The sequence below is a fragment of the Carya illinoinensis genome, chromosome 11 (assembly GCF_018687715.1).
Source record: "Carya illinoinensis cultivar Pawnee chromosome 11, C.illinoinensisPawnee_v1, whole genome shotgun sequence".
Classification (NCBI taxonomy): domain Eukaryota; kingdom Viridiplantae; phylum Streptophyta; class Magnoliopsida; order Fagales; family Juglandaceae; genus Carya; species Carya illinoinensis.
In genome coordinates, this window is record NC_056762.1 from 27,306,054 (window position 1) to 27,326,863 (window position 20,810).

At 36.8% G+C, this 20,810-nt stretch overlaps 1 non-coding gene across 1 annotated transcript; it reads right to left on the minus strand.

The window, feature by feature from the left end:
- Positions 1-1,738: 1,738 nt before the first annotated feature.
- Positions 1,739-1,845, minus strand: LOC122283484. Its single transcript, XR_006230887.1, has one exon. It is a non-coding gene; the product is annotated as a small nucleolar RNA R71 (small nucleolar RNA).
- Positions 1,846-20,810: the final 18,965 nt, after the last annotated feature.

Consider the following 20,810-nt stretch of genomic DNA (forward strand, 5'->3'; position numbering starts at 1 on the left):
CTCGATGTGCGCTCGATAGGACGCTCGAGCGAAATCAGGCAGAGTCGAACGCTCGACGCGCGCTCGACACCCCGCTCGAGCGAACATCGTATTTTGACAGATTTTAGGTTTTCCGCCGTGGGACCATATAAAAGGCCATTCTTCACTCTAGAGCCGCGGTTTTTGACTGGAGAACACTCTTTGGGAGAGAAAAACATAGCTAGAGGGATTCAAATCATTTGTTTTGGAGACGGAATTCCAATTTATTGCACGTACGTTGGATTCATACACGAGCACGGACGGGAGAAAAGCGTTGAATCGTTCCCTTGAGCTTTTGACGACGAGTTGAGGCTGCAAGGAGGATTTTTCAGTGTTTATTTTCTTCTTCCCATCTTCTCAGAACAATTATGGTGAATTCGTTTATGTTGAATTCCATTTCTAGCATGAGCTAATTTTTCCTTATTCTAGGAAAACGATGTAACCTATTTCCGAACTATGCTTGTTTGTCCATGCTAATTTAATGCAATTCTCTCTTTGTTTATCTGATTTATTCTGAGTTTAATGCTTCTAATTAACTGGCCACTAATTAGATGATTATTAATCTTGTGATTTGCTATCGAAAGAGGGAATCATAGGGTAGATCTTGGATATTTCAGCATAGGTAAGTATAGAGATCGAAAGACTTGTATGAACCTATGTAGTGATTAAATCGTTGGTCTTATTGCGTTCTTGATTATTTAATTTGCATACTCTTGTGTGAATTGATAAACTAGAATCACTTCCAATTGACTATCGAAAGAGGCTTTTGGATGAATTAGAGATTTGCTAATAGACAAAAGAGGTTTAAGTTAAATTAGCTGGATGAGAAAAGCATAGTGAAGAATTATGGTGAAATCGATTTCCTAGAAGTTTTCTTCCCTATTGAATTTGATCTTCAAACATCAGTTTTACTTTCTTTGCTTATTTCTCTTGAGTTGATCTAGTTTTATTTGCTACTACAAAAACCTTAGCGATTCCTCTAGATAGAATTGAGATTAGCATAATTTTGGTATTTGGCAAGAGTAAGGTACCAATCCCTGAGGACGATACTCTTCTTATTACTTTACTATAAAACTACGATACTGTGCACTTGCAGTTTTGCACCGGTCAAGTTTTTTGCGCCGTTGCCGGGGATTGGTTTATTCTTATTCTTTTCGTCAATATCGATACAAAGTAATCTTGGTTTTAATTTAGACATTTGTTTTAATTTGTTCTACAGGTGTGTTTTTGACGTTGGATGCGCCGTGCTAGATCTCGTGATATTATTCCTGTTGATCTGGAGATTGAGAGAACTCTTAGATCACTAAGAAGAAATAAGATACTAGCTATGGCTGAAGAAGATCGTGAGGTACTACCACGCACCTTGAAGGACTATGTACGGCCAGTTGTGAATGGAAATTACTCGAGCATAATGCGCCAGCCAATCAATGCCAACAACTTTGAGCTCAAACCAGCTTTGATTAGCATGGTGCAGCAGGCTCAATTTAGTGGATCACCACTTGATGATCCCAATATTCACCTGGCTATGTTCTTGGAGATTTGTGATACTGTGAAGATTAATGGTGTTACTGAAGACACCATTAGACTGAGATTGTTTCCCTTCTCTTTGAGGGACAAGGCTAGAGGTTGGCTCCAATCTCTACAACCGGGAAGCATCGTTAGTTGGCAGGATATGGCTGAGAGGTTTCTTGCTAAATTCTTTCCTCCTGCCAAAACAGCCCAACTCAGGAGTGAGATTGGCCAATTCAAGCAAAATGATTTTGAGTCACTCTATGAAGCATGGGAAAGGTATAAGGACTTGATTCGACGTTGCCCACAACATGGATTGCCAGATTGGTTGCAAGTTCAGATGTTCTACAATGGGTTAAATGGGCAAACTCGAACTATAGTTGATGCTGCTTCTGGTGGAACTCTGATGTCGAAGACAACTGAAGGTGCTACTGCACTTTTGGAGGAAATGGCCTCAAACAACTATCAATGGCCAACTGAGAGGACTTTGGCTAAGAAGGTTGCTGGAATTCATGACTTGGAGCCGATAGCAGCTCTTTCCGCTCAAGTAGCTACTCTATCTCATCAGATTTCAGCCTTGACAACACAAAGGATACCACAAAGTACAGAATATGTAGCATCTACAAGTATGATAGTTCAAAGCAATGAGGCGAGTCAAGAACAAGTTCAATATGTCAACAATCGGAACTACAACTATCGTGGTAATCCTATGCCAAATTACTATCATCCAGGGCTTAGAAATCATGAGAATCTTTCATATGGAAATACCAAGAATGTGTTGCAACCTCAACATCCTCCCGGATTTGATAGCCAACCAAGCGAGAGGAAGATGTCACTTGAGGATGCCATGGTTTCCTTTGTTCAGGAGACCAATGCAAGGTTTAAAAAGACTGATTCACGGTTGGACAACATTGAGACTCATTGTAGCAATATGGGAGCTGCTATAAAGAATATTGAAGTGCAAATTGGGCAACTAGCCACTACCATCAATGCCCAACAAAGAGGAGCTTTTCCCAGCAACACTGAAGTGAATCCAAAGGAACAATGCAAGGCCATCACACTTAGGAGTGGAAAAGAAATAGAGAGGTCACCATTGAAGGAGAGCAAGTCCACCCCTACAGTTGTGAACAATGGCCAAAGCAAAGATCAAGTAGAAGAAGAGGAGATTGTCAATGATACACTAGAGGAGACCGACTTGCCTCCCACAATTTCATTTCCTGACAATCCTCCTATTCTTGCTCCTCCACTTCCTTACCCTCAGCGCTTTCAAAAGCAAAAACTAGATAAGCAATTTTCTAAGTTTTTGGATATCTTTAAGAAAATTCACATTAATATTCCTTTTGCAGATGCCTTGGAACAAATGCCAAACTATGTCAAATTCCTGAAAGACATCATTTCCAAGAAGAGAAGGTTGGAGGAGTTTGAAACAGTGAAGCTTTCTGAAGAATGCAGTGCCATTCTTCAAAAGAAATTGCCTCAAAAATTGAAAGATCCGGGGAGTTTCACTTTGCCTTGCACTATTGGAAATTCATTTTTTGATAAAGTTTTATGTGATCTTGGTGCTAGCATTAATCTTATGCCACTTTCTGTTTGCAGGAAATTAGGACTTGAAGAGATGAAGCCTACAACAATTTCTTTGCAACTAGCGGATCGGTCCATCAAGTATCCACGTGGAATCATAGAAGACGTATTGGTAAAAGTGGATAAATTTATCTTCCCTGCTGATTTTGTGGTGTTAGACATGGAAGAAGATGAAGAAGTCCCACTAATTCTTGGTCGACCATTCTTGGCTACGGGAAGAGCTTTGATTGATGTTCAAAAGGGTGAGTTAACATTGAGAGTGAACAAGGAAGAAGTTATGTTCAAAATTTACCAAGCCATGAGAATTCCAGAAGAGCCAAGCACTTGCTTCTGGGTTGATGTCATTAAGCAAGGTGTGGAAAAGCCCTTTAAAGAAGATGCACCAGCCAATCACCTAGAACGAGCCCTGCAGCAGGATACATCACTTAGCAATGAAGTGGAGAGGAACTGTACTCTTATTCCTCTTAGAGATCCCGATTGAGGAAGATTGAAAAGTCTGGCTGTAGACTTTAAAACAAGCGCTTATGGGAGGCAACCCATAGATCTATCTTTATTTCTTTCATTTATTTTATTATCTTTATTTATTTAAGTTTTAATAAATTGGTTTTTGATGCAGGTTTATTTAGCAAGAATAAAGAGCTGGAAAATTTTAAAACCTCGGAAGGTTCACCATGAAACCAGGGAAGTTCCTTTATTTCTTCAATCCTTTTTACTTTTGCATCACAATGAGGACATTGTTTAGTTTAAGTTTGGGGGTGTAAACTCCTATAATCATTTGATCCTCTTGTTTTCTAAGTCTTGGGTTGTTTGAGTCTCTTACCAAGCATGCATTGGAGTAAGATTGAATTCTCTATGACTCTGAAATTTGTGATTGAAGATGGTTTTGAGAAAAATTTTCAAAAATTTCTTTTATGTCAAGTGAAGTTCTATGGGTACTTTCGTTTAAATCTTTGACCTTGAACACAATTGAGCACATAGTCGTTTTTCTCTTATTCCATTTTGCTTATGAAGAGAAGAAGTTGAATTAATTGAAAGAGGGAGGTTCGATTTTGCTTTGCTCTAGAATCCGTTGATGGGTCCTTGAGGCGAAATCCTAGTTGAGACCAAATATTAGAGAAATGATCTAGGCATTTCTTTGGCATAACCAAAAAGCTTTCCCAGCCGTCCTAAATGTCATGCCATCATTACATGGTGTGTTTCCATAGTCAACCCCCTTGAGCCTTCATGAGCCTTTATTGATTCTTTAAACTACATAAACCATGCCCGCTCTAAGCCTGAAAAACAATGAATCTACCGTTGATAGTTTGAGAAAATACTTTGGTGGAGAGTTACATTTAAAAGAGAAAATTGGTTTCATGATGAAACGTATTAGGTTTGCTCTGTTCGATCAAAGAAAAAGAAGAAGAAGAAAGGAAGTGATATAAAAAAAGAAAAAAAAAAGAAAAGAAAAGAAAAGAAAAAGAAGTAGTCAAGCGGAAAGTGAATTACCTCAAATTTTGTTAAGGGAAGTGTTGGTATTACATCAGTGATTACAGCAATAATAATGCCACAAGTATGAGCAGATTGCCAAGAAAGAGCTATGATTTGAATCATGTGAGTTTCTCTTTTAATGTTCTTTTCACTAAGTATTTTCCCAGTTTGTTTAATCTCCCATATCCAGTTCTTTCTTAACCCTCACCCTGTGGCCTATCATTACAACCTTAATAAAGACCTTTTGATCTTTGATTTTGGTGTTGACTACATTAGTGGAGAGGATTTCTGAAAATTGGACTTATGGGGTTAAGTTTTAAGAGAATTCTTCTGATTTTGGTTGTTCTACTTTTATCTGAGTTTGCAGGTGGTTTGAGGTTAAATTGACTATATCACACACCCACTCAAGGTCTTAGCTTTAGGTTGAAGTAAACGCCTAACTCTTGCTTGACAAATTGCAAAATTTTTGATTGATTTTCTTGCTATCTTTGATGTTAAAAGAGTAAGATACTAGAGATGAAATCTAAATTCATAAAAGCTTGGTGAATGATGATACTTCTCTTTGGGGTCGAGTTGATATTGCCTAAACTATCATTTGTTTTTCTTTTTGTTTGAGGACAAACAAAGTTGTAAGTTTGGGGGTATTTGATGGCTTGCAAAATTTCATATTGCAGATTTTACAAGTTCGCTCGAGCGAAGGCTTTTGGCCGCTCGAGCGAATTCAGGCAGATTCAAACGCTCGACTGCCGCTCGACAGGGAGCTCGAGCAGGTTGCTGAAAAACGAAGATCGCTCGAGCGGAGACATTGGCCGCTCGAGCGAAATCAGGCAGAGTCGAACGCTCGATGTGCGCTCGATAGGACGCTCGAGCGAAATCAGGCAGAGTCGAACGCTCGACGCGCGCTCGACACCCCGCTCGAGCGAACATCGTATTTTGACAGATTTTAGGTTTTCCGCCGTGGGACCATATAAAAGGCCATTCTTCACTCTAGAGCCGCGGTTTTTGACTGGAGAACACTCTTTGGGAGAGAAAAACATAGCTAGAGGGATTCAAATCATTTGTTTTGGAGACGGAATTCCAATTTATTGCACGTACGTTGGATTCATACACGAGCACGGACGGGAGAAAAGCGTTGAATCGTTCCCTTGAGCTTTTGACGACGAGTTGAGGCTGCAAGGAGGATTTTTCAGTGTTTATTTTCTTCTTCCCATCTTCTCAGAACAATTATGGTGAATTCGTTTATGTTGAATTCCATTTCTAGCATGAGCTAATTTTTCCTTATTCTAGGAAAACGATGTAACCTATTTCCGAACTATGCTTGTTTGTCCATGCTAATTTAATGCAATTCTCTCTTTGTTTATCTGATTTATTCTGAGTTTAATGCTTCTAATTAACTGGCCACTGATTAGATGATTATTAATCTTGTGATTTGCTATCGAAAGAGGGAATCATAGGGTAGATCTTGGATATTTCAGCATAGGTAAGTATAGAGATCGAAAGACTTGTATGAACCTATGTAGTGATTAAATCGTTGGTCTTATTGCGTTCTTGATTATTTAATTTGCATACTCTTGTGTGAATTGATAAACTAGAATCACTTCCAATTGACTATCGAAAGAGGCTTTTGGATGAATTAGAGATTTGCTAATAGACAAAAGAGGTTTAAGTTAAATTAGCTGGATGAGAAAAGCATAGTGAAGAATTATGGTGAAATCGATTTCCTAGAAGTTTTCTTCCCTATTGAATTTGATCTTCAAACATCAGTTTTACTTTCTTTGCTTATTTCTCTTGAGTTGATCTAGTTTTATTTGCTATTACAAAAACCTTAGCGATTCCTCTAGATAGAATTGAGATTAGCATAATTTTGGTATTTGGCAAGAGTAAGGTACCAATCCCTGAGGACGATACTCTTCTTATTACTTTACTATAAAACTACGATACTGTGCACTTGCAGTTTTGCACCGGTCAAGTTTTTGGCGCCGTTGGCTGAAGCTCCTGTATATAACATTCTCGTGTTGAGGCTTGTTCTCCATGGATTTCGCCTATCCTTTGAGACGTTGGGAATTTTACCTTTAGGTGGTAGGTGGACGTGATTACCTTTAGCTTGTTGAGGGTTGGTTGACCGGTGATGATGTTATATGAGGAAGGGGCTCTTACCACCAAGAAGTCGACCATGATAGGGGTAGTACAAGGAGCCTACTAAGACAGACAAGATGATCATTCCTGTTGGTTAGACTGTCTCCCCTGAGAAGCCTTTGAGTGACATTAGGGTCAGTTGGAGCCAAGCTACTTCTATTCCCATAAGGGTGAATGCTTCCCAAAACAAAATGCTCGCCAAGCTACCGCTGTCGATGAGAATTCTCCTTGTGGTAAAGTTGGCAATCTTAATGGTTACCACCAACGCGTCGTCATATAGATAGGGGACTCCCTCGCCACTAGCTTCTCTGAAGGAAATTATGGGGGCGGGTTCGCCCCTCTAGTACTTAGTGGGGCGGTAGGAGGCCGAGTAGACTTCCTCGTATCGAGCTTCCCTTGCATGGGCTTTCCTCCGGATGAAGTTGCCTCTCCACTAGTGAAGCTCCCTACAATAGTGCATATTTCTCCCCTTGGAGGTACCTCTTGGTGTGGTTGTTGTGGGGGGGCTCGTGGTGGCTCTAGTTCAGCTTCCCTTCTTCTCGGGCTCTCCACTTTCCTTTGCCGATACCCCCTGCTCGGGCTCCTCTCTCGGGAGTGTCCCCTCCACGGTTGCTCTCCTTGTCGGGGTGGAGGGTGTCTGGGTGCTGCTCGGTCCCCCTAATGCGAATGGCATTTCTTGGTGTTGTGGGTGGTTTACTGATGGTAGGTGCAGTAGCGATGCTCCTCTTGGGTTGGTCTTCTCTTTTCCCTTTGGACAGTGAATGTTGACCCGTCATGTCGTTATGATACATTTCTCGCAGTTGGCTCTTCCTTCCTTGCCTCTCGTTGTTTCTGCTCAGCCATCTCTCAAACATGGCCTTTTGTTAGGGTTTTCCCCTTCTTGTCCCCTTGCTCTAGCTCCTATCACCTCAGTTCAGCTAGGGTGTGAAGGGTGTCTTCAACGTTGATGAAGTTGTCGGCCTGGTCCATAAACTCTCAGAGGGTTGTGGGAGTCTTCTTGGCCAGTTCTGCCATGAACGTGGAGCGGGGCCATACTCCCCCTATAACTGTTGCTTGGGTAATCTTTTCATCTTGATCCTCCATGGTCATTCATTCTTTATTGAATTGGGCTAGGTAGACGTTTAGACTCATCTTCCCTTTGCTTGATAGTCAGATGCCGTAGGGTGCCTCCTTCTGTTGGCCATGAAGTGGGTGAGCAATAGACGGGCCAACTCCTTGAAGTTTTCTAAGAAGCTTGGCGCTAGGGAGCTAAACCACATTCTTGCTGGTCCTCTCAAAGTCAACAGGAAGGACCTGCAGGCCAACTCCCTGGGGAACCCATGCAGCATCATGTGGGCCTTGAAAGTTTCAAAGTGCTCCACCGGGTCCTGGGTCTTGTCATATACTTCCTTGGGGGGAACCCAAGATTTTGGTGGTAATGGAATCTCCATCACCTTTGCGCTGTATGGTAACCCCATGTTGACGAGCAATTGATCTACTATCGATGATCTTCCCATCCTCCTCCTCATTTCTTCATACTTCCCCCCTGAGGTTGTGGAGCTCGTCTTGCATGTACTTTCTTTTTTCTTGGTTGTTGTCACCTCCCTCTTCTTGTCGAGACTCCTAGTGCTCGCTGGCACTTAAATCTCCATGGTGTGTTGAATCTTGATTGTCGTCGTTGAGGGCTTGGTTTTCCTTGCGGAGAACATTCATCTCGTTATTGTGTTTTTCAACGAGCTTGGTCGTTGTCACCTCCCTCTTCCTGCTGGGACTTTGGTGCTCGCTGGCACTCGGATTTTCGTGGTGTGCTGAATCTTTTGTTGTCCTTGAGGGCTTGGTTTTCCTTGCGGAGAACATTCATCTTGTTAGTTAGTTTTTCAAAGAGATGTTCCATAACCGCCATCCTAAGTTGCTTGTTGACTTAGGCCGCTTCTTCTTGTTCCTGCATTAACTAAGAATGGGTCTTTGCCTGGATACGAAGGACACATTTTTAGAGTTTTTTGAATCCCACAGATGGCGCTATTATTGATGGCATGTTTCATATACCTAAGGGCCAAGTTCTCAGCGGTCCAAGTCTTTGGTTTCTTGGACTTGTGATGACAAGTAAAGAAAGGGTTGGAAAGGGTGGCCTTGGGATGGCCTGGAAAACCTTCGATGCCTAAGTCAATAATTATCCTTTAGTGTTTCGTAAGGTAGGAAATATAGCTAATGAAAAATGCTCGGTTGGAAGAATTTGATCCATTTACCTGAAGGCTGGGGGTCCTTATATACCCAGCCCTAAGGGTTAGAAGGCCATACTTTGCAACTTGGGGGGAAAGGATGTCCTCCCGGAGCTCCCTTCACCATACTGCCTTTAATGTGGTGAAACTCTCTGGGATAAGTCATTAATGTGGCGTGATAGTTTGGTGAATTCATTTAATGCGACGTGATCTCCTGGTAATTCTTTGGAGTCCTATCCCGTCCATTCTCTCTGTCGTGCTTCCCTCCTTTTCCACTGGCTTGACTTCCCGAGCTTCTTGTGTAACGTTCCATTCTAACCTAGATAGGCACGCCCGACTTACGTGGGTCACGGGTCGAAAGTCCACCAGTTACTCAAAGAATACCTTATATTTCAAAGAACTAGCTAGGCACTATATATTCTCAAAGTAATATACAAGTAACCTGTACAGAATAGAGTTTGGCCAGAGTCCATAAAAGATCCAATAGACTTAGCCAAAGATTTCTTCCCTGCAAAATGATATGTTATCTCATTTTATCCGGTTAAGTCTATCAAGTATTACAAGTCTATTATTGAATATACTAAAATGGATAAGTTTATCATCAGTCAAAAAATTGTACTTCTTAAATTGTAAATTTAAATATAATTTTCTTTAATTGTCTTTGTGCTTGGATTATTAAAACAAAAAAAAAAAAAAACGAAATTAGCAACTACTCAATTATATGATTTATCACTGGGATCAAATATTCTAACTAATCCTTGTATGCATTATACAGCAGGAGGCAACAACTACTGGAATTGGGTCACTTCAACCTCGGCAGAAAAGAAAAATGCACGAGCAACAACTAGTGGAATTGGGTCACTTCAACCTCGGCAGAAAAGAAAAATGCACGAGCCCCCCAATCTGAGTTAAGATATACGTACGGTCCACGCAACTAGCCAATTACTTATCCCCCTTCGATTTTCTCAGTACCAAGTTGACATTTCAAGTTAATATTTTATCTTCGTACACGGGTAAAAAGCAAATAGGATTAAAAAGGGGGGGGGGGGGGGGTAATGATTATGCAATATTTAAATGAGTATTGTATGAACAGTATATAATATTTCCTCCATGAGTGCTACACCCGACGGTGTAGCCCGAGAGGTTCAACTAACAAGGCCATTTGGTCCTATATCATTTTTTTTAAAATATTATTTCTTACATTTTTTATATACCTTTAAATATTAAAAGAAATTCAAAACATTATTAGAAAATATTTTCTTAATCACTAGTTAAATAAAAAATGAAAAAATTAATTAAAAAATATCTGGGACCGCCTTAGAGTGGCCAAAGCATTTGTTAGTGTATATATATGTGTTTTAGATTATATATAATATTCTTAGAATATTGTGCTAATATTCTTAATTTCTTGTAATTATGTTAAGTTAGAATATTTCATTTTTCATTGTATTCCCCTATTTACTTTGGCCATATTCAATATAGGCCTACTTTGTATAGTTTTACAAACACAGAAATATACAATCATATGATTCTCCAAAACACTATCTATTTCAACATGGTATTAGAGCCACCTCTTTTGACTCCCCAAGCTGTGCAAGTTCCTTTTTTTTTTTTTTTTTTAATGTTTCTTTCTTCCACACCAGTACTTTTCCTTTGTACTTGACAGTGTGTTTACATTTTGTTTTTGCTTCGATTATCATCAAATAAGTTCATAAAGTGAGTCTTGATAATTAGCTCAACGTTGATGTGTCAATTGTATTAATTTTCACTGCCGCACACTCCCTCATGCTCACTACAACAAATATAGGTTTTAGTGACGGATTGAAGATAGTGACAGTCTCTAAATCGTCACTAAAAGTCATTTTTTGTGACTGTTTGTGAGAACTGTCACTAAATGTTAGGGAAGAAATTTTTAACGTTCGAATGTTTTAGTTAATTTGTTCGTACGTCACAATAACGTCCGAACGTTACGCATATTTACATGCGAACGTAAAAATTTTAGCGCCAACGTTTGAACATTATATGTAATTACGTGCGAACGTATCCACTAAGATTCGAACGTATATTTGTAAGGTTCGAACATTATATTTTAATTTGCAAAAATTAATCATAATATATATTTGTTTAATATTAAGGTTGCATATATTAATCGTCATTGAGAGTATAAATTAAGCTACAATACATACATTAAATAATATTGTCAATTACATATGTTGAAAATAGAAAACAAAATATGATTATATAATAACAAATGACATTTAGAAGTATTGCAGGTTTACAAAAGATCGAAACTCTTCAGTCAATGTCTCAACCTTATTATTTAGCACATCTACATGATTTGCAAGATGTGCGACAGCCTGATCTATATGTGCAATCTGTCTATCGATCTGTCGGTCTATATGCGCCTTCATATTTGTCATCACTGCATCAACCCAAGTAGGTCGCACATCCCCTGCAGATGCAGTCACCGGCTGCTGGCTAGTATTCGCAAACGGGGGAGCAACACCGGCCCCAGCCTCGGTCGGAGGAACAAGATCTGATATAGCAGCAGTAGCAGCATGACTCCGAGCTGAGCCTCTCCCTTGTGCAATGCTTCGACGGTGTCTGGTGATGTCGATGGGGCTCATTTGCTTTAGTACCATCTCCTCTGCCTGGTGTGGCACTCCCCGGGCTAGCAAGAAGCGGCTGATGATGACTCCGTACGAGAGATTATCTGTCGTAACAATGCTGGCCTCGTAACGGATCCGCTCAAATATAACGAGTGGCAAGTCAATGAGATCTCCACGTGCCAAGCAAATAAGGAACTGTGCGCGAGCCTGACTGAATGTGGTCTTATGTGCCATAGGGTCTATATTTGTTGCAACAAAAATTTGTAACATGCAGAAGAAAGGCAGCAACTGATTCTGGCTGAAGGAGTTCGGCCTATCCACTTTGTGCGGTCTATGCCAGTGAGGATGTAGAAATCCTGATCCCGCTCGTCATCACCAACCTCTGGAGCAATATCCTTGCCTTTGGGCCGATCTTCCTGTTCACTGGGCATAGTGTCAACAGGGCCCATAGATGAAGCAGAAGTGGCTGGATCTGCCTCAAATATGCTAGGAGCAAATGCAGCTGCTGTGTCACCAGCTTGAGCAGTTGTCGCCTTAGGCAGTATCTGGGAAATCTGGAGAAACTCGGCGATAAAATCTGTCGAGAACTCAAACTATATACCACGTATAGTGACGGTATGGGATGATGCATCGTTAGGCATGGTGGCCATCCCAATATAAAACTCCCAGACCATTGAGGGGTAAATCTTTCCCTCAATGTGCAAATTGGGACCCAGCCTCTCGTGACAAAGACGTCTCTGAGCGTCTTTCGCTCCCAGCTCAGCTCATCGAACTGATTAATCAAAATTTCTCGTTCACCCATGACAGTTCGTGCCCCAAGCCGAGCAATGTCCGGATTATCTTCATCCCTCCCTCGTTTCCTCCTTGTCATAAAGTGAGCCATATCCTGAGAAAAAAAAAAATACAAGTTAAAATATAATAAAAAAATCCTTAAATTTTTGTAGATATGTATACATATTATGACATATATGGATTATACAAAATTAAAATATCATCATTATAAATTTACATAATTTTGACAGTAAATATATTAAAAAATTCAACTATTTAAATACCCAAAATAGACTATAAGAAGAGGAGAAAATAGAAATTAAATTAAATAAAGAAACGTTCGAACGTTACACAATTGACATTCGAACTATAAAATTATGCTACTTAGAAATAAATTACGTCGGAATGTACAATGATTTGACGTTCGAACGTAATATTAAATAATCGAGCGTAAACCATTAACATTCGAACGTACTTAGTCAAACTAATATAACAAAATGACGTCCGAATATAAATATACGTTCGAATGTAACTTCGAAGAAACGTTTGAACGTACTCAACAACATAAATCTGATCCGAACGTCTTATTTATACGTTCGAATGTTCTATTTACGTGCGAACGTATGTATCGAATGTCATATTTAAACGTTCGAGAGTACATTTAATAAATTCGCATAGTGACGTGCGAACGTTACACTTTAACGTTCGGACGTAATGAACTTGAAATGTCACACGGTCGGACGTGTTTGCTAACGGAAGAATTTGAACGGTTTACATTCGGACGTTTTATCCAACGTCCACTGAAAACGTTGGATAAAAACGTTTGAAGGTGAAATTTTACGTTCGCATGTTACAACGTAACGTTCGGACATAAAAAACTTAAACGTCACATGTTCGAACATTTGTTTTGTAACGTTCAAACGTATGAGATAGAATGGTTGAGTCAACTCAACCATTTCCGAAAGCTTTGAAACGTGCGTTTCAAAGCCAAAAAAAAAAAAAAAAAACCCATAAAACTACTCTATAGGCTATGGGGAATGTTTCTATGGTGGTTGTTTAAGGTTTAACAACCAATGGTGGCCAGAAATTTAAGAAGAATATTCGGCCTTGGGTGGGTTTCGAATATAATAACCCATCGATACATATAAACATCTAGAGGAGACGGGGAGGACACATTACCTTTTAGTGACGGTTGCGGTGGCGTATGGCGGCGGATGCGGCAGTGAGCGTGGCGGAGAAACGACGCACGGATTGTGGAGAAACGACGAAATGAGTTTATTCGGCCGTCGGTGAAGACTATATATACAGTTAACGTTCAAACATTTACAAAACATTCGAACGTATTGGTGTTATACGTGCGAACGTTATACTGAAATGTCCGAACGTTAAACGAATGACATTCGAATGAGTACGAAGTAAATTATATTATTTATATAGTTATCGAAGTACAAATATATAATAACTATATAATATAGTAAATATTATATACGTATATATTAATATATATTATATATAACAGTAGTAATATATAATACCTATAGTATAGTGTATATATATATAATTTATTAAATATCACATGGAGTAAGATATTATATATATTATATTATATAGATAATAACTACATAATATATACTTATAGTATAGTATAGTTTATCTAATATTTATTAAACAAAATATACACGATGTATTTTATAGTAAGCCATTTATTAAATATTATAATATTTAGTATATATTATAGTATATATTATATACTATAATATAGTATATATTATTAATATATTATAGTATATGTATTATAACTATATTATCACTAATATAATATACTATAGTAGTATATTATATTAGAGTACTATAATATATATTATATATTATATAATATAGTATATATATTATATATATATTCTAATATATAATCTAGTGTATATATATAATAGTATATTATATTAATAGATATACTATCTATATATATAGATACTATTTATATCATATAGTATATATAATAGTATTAATATATATACTATCTAGTATATATAATATATATTAAATATATGTAGTATATATAGTATTTAATATAATATTGTTTATAGTATGTATAGTATATATACAACTATAGTATATATACTACATGATATACTATACTATATACTACTATATATATAGTATACTACTATAGTATATAAGATACATTAACTATAGTAGTATATAGTATATATGCTATATATAGACTATTTTGTATATAGTACTACTATATATAGACTATAGTACTATATTATATAAGACTACATTATAATATATTATATATTATATATTAATAGTATAATATATACTGTTAATATATATATCACATAAGACTTTATATAATAGTATTAATATATACTAGTATAATATAATATGTTCATATTTATATAATATTTAATATAATATTATAGTTTATATACTACTATATATATAGTAGATTTACCATATTATATAGATGATATATAATATACAATTAATAAAGATTATTTTTTCACTTAATCAATGAAAATTGAGTTTACATGAAATACTATAATATAAGATATAATAATAGATAACATTATAGTGCAAATATGTTCGAACATACATGTTATACGTTCGAACGTATTTGAAAAATGGGCGGGTGATTTCCCGCTTAAGTTTGGAACCCTAAAATGCTCGAACGTTTTATATTCAAGTTCGAACGTTAAATTGACGACGTGGGCGGAATTATAAATATGTTCGAACGTATTGTTCAGAATTTGAACGGAATAACTTAGAGTTCGAACGTTAAATATATTACGTTAGCAAGAGAGTGAAACGTTCGGACGTTCATAACGTCCGAACGTTTATTGTATTAGAAGTAGAATATAAAACTTTCACGCACGAAAAAGCAGATCCATCTGCTTCATCCCGTGCATGAAGGGTTAGAGTGAGCACAGAGTTGTAGAGAGAGAGAGAGAGAGGAAGAAGAGGAGACAGATGAGTGAGAGAGGATAGAGAGAGTGTTAGAGTGAGAGAGGGTTAGAGTGAGATAGATTGAGTTAGGGAGACATTTTGTGTTTATTTTTGTTGTGTATTTGTTTTTTCCTCCTAAAGGAGAAACTAAGGTAAATTTTTCAAAGCTTAATGTATTTACAATTTATATTATATTTGTCAATTTGTTTTATATGTATTTAACTACCTAGTTTTGTGAATTTTTTGAAGGATTGTTTGTTGTGGATTGTTGAAAACTTGTGATTTGCAAGAGGAGGATATTGTGAGCACAAGGTATATTATACTAAACTCTATTGTTAAATTTTGTTGTCAATTTTGTTGAAGGATTATTATTGTGAAATTTTTGATATATAGTTTATTGTGGATTATTTGTGTAATATGAGTGAAGGATTGTTTATTGTGGATTATTTGTGTAATATGTGTGATGGATTGTTTATTGTGTAATATGTGTGATTAAAGAATTTATATACATACATACATATTATATATAATATGTAGTGTGATTATTTGTTGTGCAATATATGCAATATATTTATTATATTTGAAATTATATAATAACATTAAGATTTTTTAGATTAAGAATCCCTAATACAAATTATAATCTAATATATGGTATATTATTAGTAAATATAATATAAATAAGTACTATATAGTATAATATAGAACTACTATAACAATTAAAATTTATTAGATTAAGAACTAATATAATACAAATTATAATAAACTATATAGTATATTATAATACTACTATAACAATTAAAATTTATTAGATTAATGATCGGTGCAAAACTGCAAGTGCACAGTATCGTAGTTTTATAATAAAGTGATAAGAAGAGAATCGTCCTCAGGGATTGGTACCTTACTTTCGCCAAATACCAAAATTATACTAATCTCGATTTTATCTAAAGGAATCACTAAGATTTTTGTAGTTACAAATTAAACTAAGATCAACTTAAAGAGAAATACGCAAAGGAAATAAAACTGACGTTCGAAGATCAAATTAATGGGAAAGAAAACTTCTAGGAAATCGATTTCACCTAATTCTTCACTATGCTTTTCTCATCCAGCTAATTTAATTTAATTCTTTTGTTCATTAGCAAATCTCTAATTCATTCAACAGCCTCTTTCGGTAGTCAATTGGAAATTATTCTTGTTCATCAATCCGCACAAGAATATGCAAATTAAATAATCAAGAAAGCAATAAGACCAATGATTTAATTACTACATAGGTTCATACAAGTCTTTCGATCTCTATACTTACCTATGCTGAAATATTCAAGATCTACCCTATGATTCCCTCTTTTGATAGTAAATCACAAGATTAAATATCATCTAATCAATGACCAGTTAATTAGAAGCAATAAACTCAAAATAAATCAGATAAACAAAGAGAGAATTGCCTTAAATTAGCATAGACAATCAAGCATAGTTCGGAGCTAGGTTACATCGTTTTCCTAGAATAAATAAAATTTAGCTCATGCTAGAAATGAAATTCAACATAAACGAATTCACCATAATTGTTCCGAGAATATTGGAAGAAAATAAATGTTAAAAAATACTCCTCGCAACCGCAACTCGTCTTCAAAAACTCAGGGAAATGATTCAATGCTTTTCTCCCGTCTGTGCTCGTGTATGATTCCAACGTACGTGCAATATGTGGAAGTCCTTCTCCAAAAACAAATGATTTTAATCCTTCTAGCTGTCTTTTTCTGTCCCAAAAAGTGTTCTCCAGTCAAAAAGTACGGCCATAGAGTGAAAAATCACTTTTATATGGTGTGACGGCGGAAAATCCTTGATCTGTCAAAATACGATGTTCGCTTGAGCAGGCTGTCGAGCGAGAATCAAGCGTTCGACTTTGCCTAAATTTGCTCGAGCGGCTTGTCGAGCGCACATCGAGCGTTCAACTCTGCCGGACTTCGCTCGAACGGCCAAAAGCCTTCGCTCGAGCGATCTTTGTTTTCCCGCAACCCGCTCGAGCTAACTGTTGAGCGGCAGTCGAGCGTTTGAATCTATCTGAATTCGCTCGAGCGGCCAAAAGCCTATGCTCGAGCGATCTTGTAAATCTGCAATACGAAATTTTGCAAATCATCAAATACCCCCAAACTTACAACTTTGTTTGTCCTCAAACAAAAAGAAAAGCAAATGATAGTTTAGGTAAAATCAACTTGACCCCAAAGAGAAGTATCATCACTCACCAAGTTTTTATGAATTTAGATTTCATCACTAGTATCTTACTCTTTTAACATCAAAGATAGCAAGAAAATCAATAAAAAATTTTACAATTTGTCAAGCAAGAGTTAGGCGTTTACTTCAACCTAAAGCTAAGACCTTGAGTGTGTGTGCGCTATAGTCAATTTAACCTTAAACCACCTGCAAACTCAGATAAAAATAGAACAACCAAAATCAGAAGAATTCTCTTAAAACTTAACCCCATAAGTCCAATTTTCAGAAATCCTCTCAACTAATGTAGTCAACACCAAAATTAGAGATCAAAAGGTCTTTAATAAGGTTGTAATGATAGGCCACAGGGTGAGGGTTAAGAAAGAACTGGATATGGAAAATCAAAGCAAACTGAGAAAATACTTAGTGAAAAGAACATTAAAAGAGATACCCACATGATTCAAATCATAGCTCTTTCTTAGCAATATGCTCATACTTGTGGCATTATTGTTGCTGTAATCACTGAATCAATACCAACAATTCTTTTAACAAAATCTAAGGTGATACATACTCCGCTTAGTGACTTCTTTTTCTTTTGTTTTTTGTCTTTTGTTTTTTTTTTTGTTTTTTTGTTTTTTTACTATCTTTCTTCTTCTTTCTTCTTCTTCTTCTTTGATCAAACAGAGCAAATATAATACAGTTCATCATGAAACAAATCTTCTCTTTTAAATGTAACTCTCCACCAAAGTATTTTCTCAAACTATCAAAGGTAGATTCATTGTTTTTCAGGCTTAGAGCGGGCATGATTTATTTAGTTCAAAGAATAAATAAAGGCTTATGAAGGCTCAAGGGGGTTGACTATGGAAACACACCATGTAATGATGGCATGATATTTAGGACGACTGGGAAAGCTTTTTGGTTATGCTAAAGAAATGCCTAGATCATTTCTCTAATATTTGGTCTCAACTAGGATTTTGCCTCAAGGACCCATCAACGGATCTAGAGCAAAGCAAAATCGAACTTCTATCTTTCAATTAATTCAACTTCTTATCTTCATAAGCAAAATAAAATAAGAGAAAAAACGACTATGTGCTCAATTATGTTCAAGGTCAAATATTTAAACCAAAGTACCCACAAAACTCCACTTGATATAAAAGAAATTTTTGAAAATTTTTCTCAAAACCATCCTCAATCACAAATTTCAGAGTCATAGAGAATTCAATCTTACTCCAATGCATACTTGGTAAGAGAATCAAACAACCCATCAATAACCCAAGACTTAGAAAACAAGAGGATCAAATGACTATAGGAGTTTACACACCCAAACTTAAACTAAACAATGTCCTCATTGTAATGCAAAAGTAAAAAGGATTGAAGAAATAAAATGAACTTCCCTGGTTTCATGATGAATCTTCCGTAGTTTAAAATTTTTTCAGCTCTTTATTCATGCTAAATAAATCTGCATCAAAAACCAAATTATTAAAACTAAATAAATAAAGATAATAAAATAAATTAAAGAATGAAAGATAGATCTATGGGTTGCCTCCCATAAGCGCTTGTTTTAAAGTCTACAGCTAGACTTTTCAATCATCATCAATTAGGATCTCCAAGAGGAATAAATGCATAGTTCCTCTCCATTTGTTCTCCATAGTAGTGCTTCAATCTCTGACCATTAATTCTGAAAATATTCCTTGTCTTGTCCTTCAAATCTACTGCTCCAAAAGAGAAAACTTCATGAATTGTATAAGGACCTATCCTTCTTGATTTTAACTTTCCTGGGAAGAGTTTGAGTCGTGAATTGAAAAGTAAAACTTGTTGTCCTGGTGCAAACTCTCGCCTAAGAATCTGTTTGTCATGCCAATTCTTCGTCCTTTCTTTATAGATCTTTGCATTTTCATATGCATCATTCCGGAACTCTTACATCTCATTCAATTGAAGAAGTCGCTTTTCACCTGCTGCCTTCAAATCAAAGTTAAACTTTTTTACAGCCCAATAAGCTCTATGCTCCAACTCCACAGGAAGATGACATGCCTTTTCAAACACTAATTGGTATGGAGACATCTCGATAGGTGTTTTAAAGGCTGTACGGTATGCCCACAAAGCATCATCAAGCTTCTTCACCCAATCCTTTCTATTGGTTTTGACCGTCTTTTCAAGGATGTTCTTGATTTCTCTATTTGAAATTTTAGCTTGGCCATTAGTTTGAGGATGGTAAGCAAGTGCTATCTTGTGCTTTACACCATATTTAGAAAGAAGATTCTCAAACAACTTGTTGCAAAAGTGAGTCCCTTCATTACTAATAATAGCTTGTGGAGTGCCAAATCTTGTGAATATATTCTTGTGCAGAAATTTAAGCACTACCTTTGCATCATTTGTTGTTGTAGCAATTGCTTCCACCCATTTTGACACATAGTCAACTGCTAATAAGATATAAACAAAACCAAAAGAAGGAGGAAAAGGCCCCATAAAATCTATTCCCTAAACATCAAACAACTCAACTTCTAAGATACCTTTCAGTGGTAACTCATGATGCCTTGAAATATTTCCTATACGTTGGCACCGATCACAAGTTTTCACCAAAGTGTAACTATCACGAAAAATAGAAGGCCAAAAGGACCCACTTTGAAGTACCTTAGCTGCTGTACGGGTGGTTCCAAAGTGTCCTCCATATGATGATGAATGACAATGATGGAGGATGTCTTGCATCTCTTCTTCTGGCACACATCTTCTAATGATTTGATCAGGGCATCTTTTGAACAACAAAGGCTCATCCCAAAGATAATAATTCACATCATGCAAAAACTTCTTACGTTGATGGTAAGTAAACTTTACAAACTAGGTAGTTAACAATATCAGCATACCACGGAAGCTTGATCTCACATGCAAACAACTGCTCATCAGGGAATGCCTCTTGGACCATTGAATCTGTTTTTTCTTCCTCTTGCTCTAACCGAGAGAGATGGTCAGCCACTAAATTTTTACTTCCTTTCTTGTCTCGAATCTGCAAATCAAATTCTTGAAGAAGTAGGATCCAACGAATTGACCTAGGCTTAGCATCCTTCTTGCCAAACAAATAGCGAAGTGCTGCATGATCAGTGAACACTATCACCTTTGTACCAATGAGGTAAGACCGAAATTTATCACAAGCAAACACCACAGCAAGCATCTCCTTCTTAGTTGTCATATAATTCAATTGAGCTTCATTTAATGTCCGGCTTGTATAATAGATGGCTCTAAATAGCTTGTCTCGCCTTTGCCCCAACACTGCTCCAATTGCAAAGTCACTTGCATCGCACATAACTTTAAAAGGTTGACTCCAATCAGGCACAATCACAATTGGTGCTGAAATTAGTTTCTCCTTGAGTAC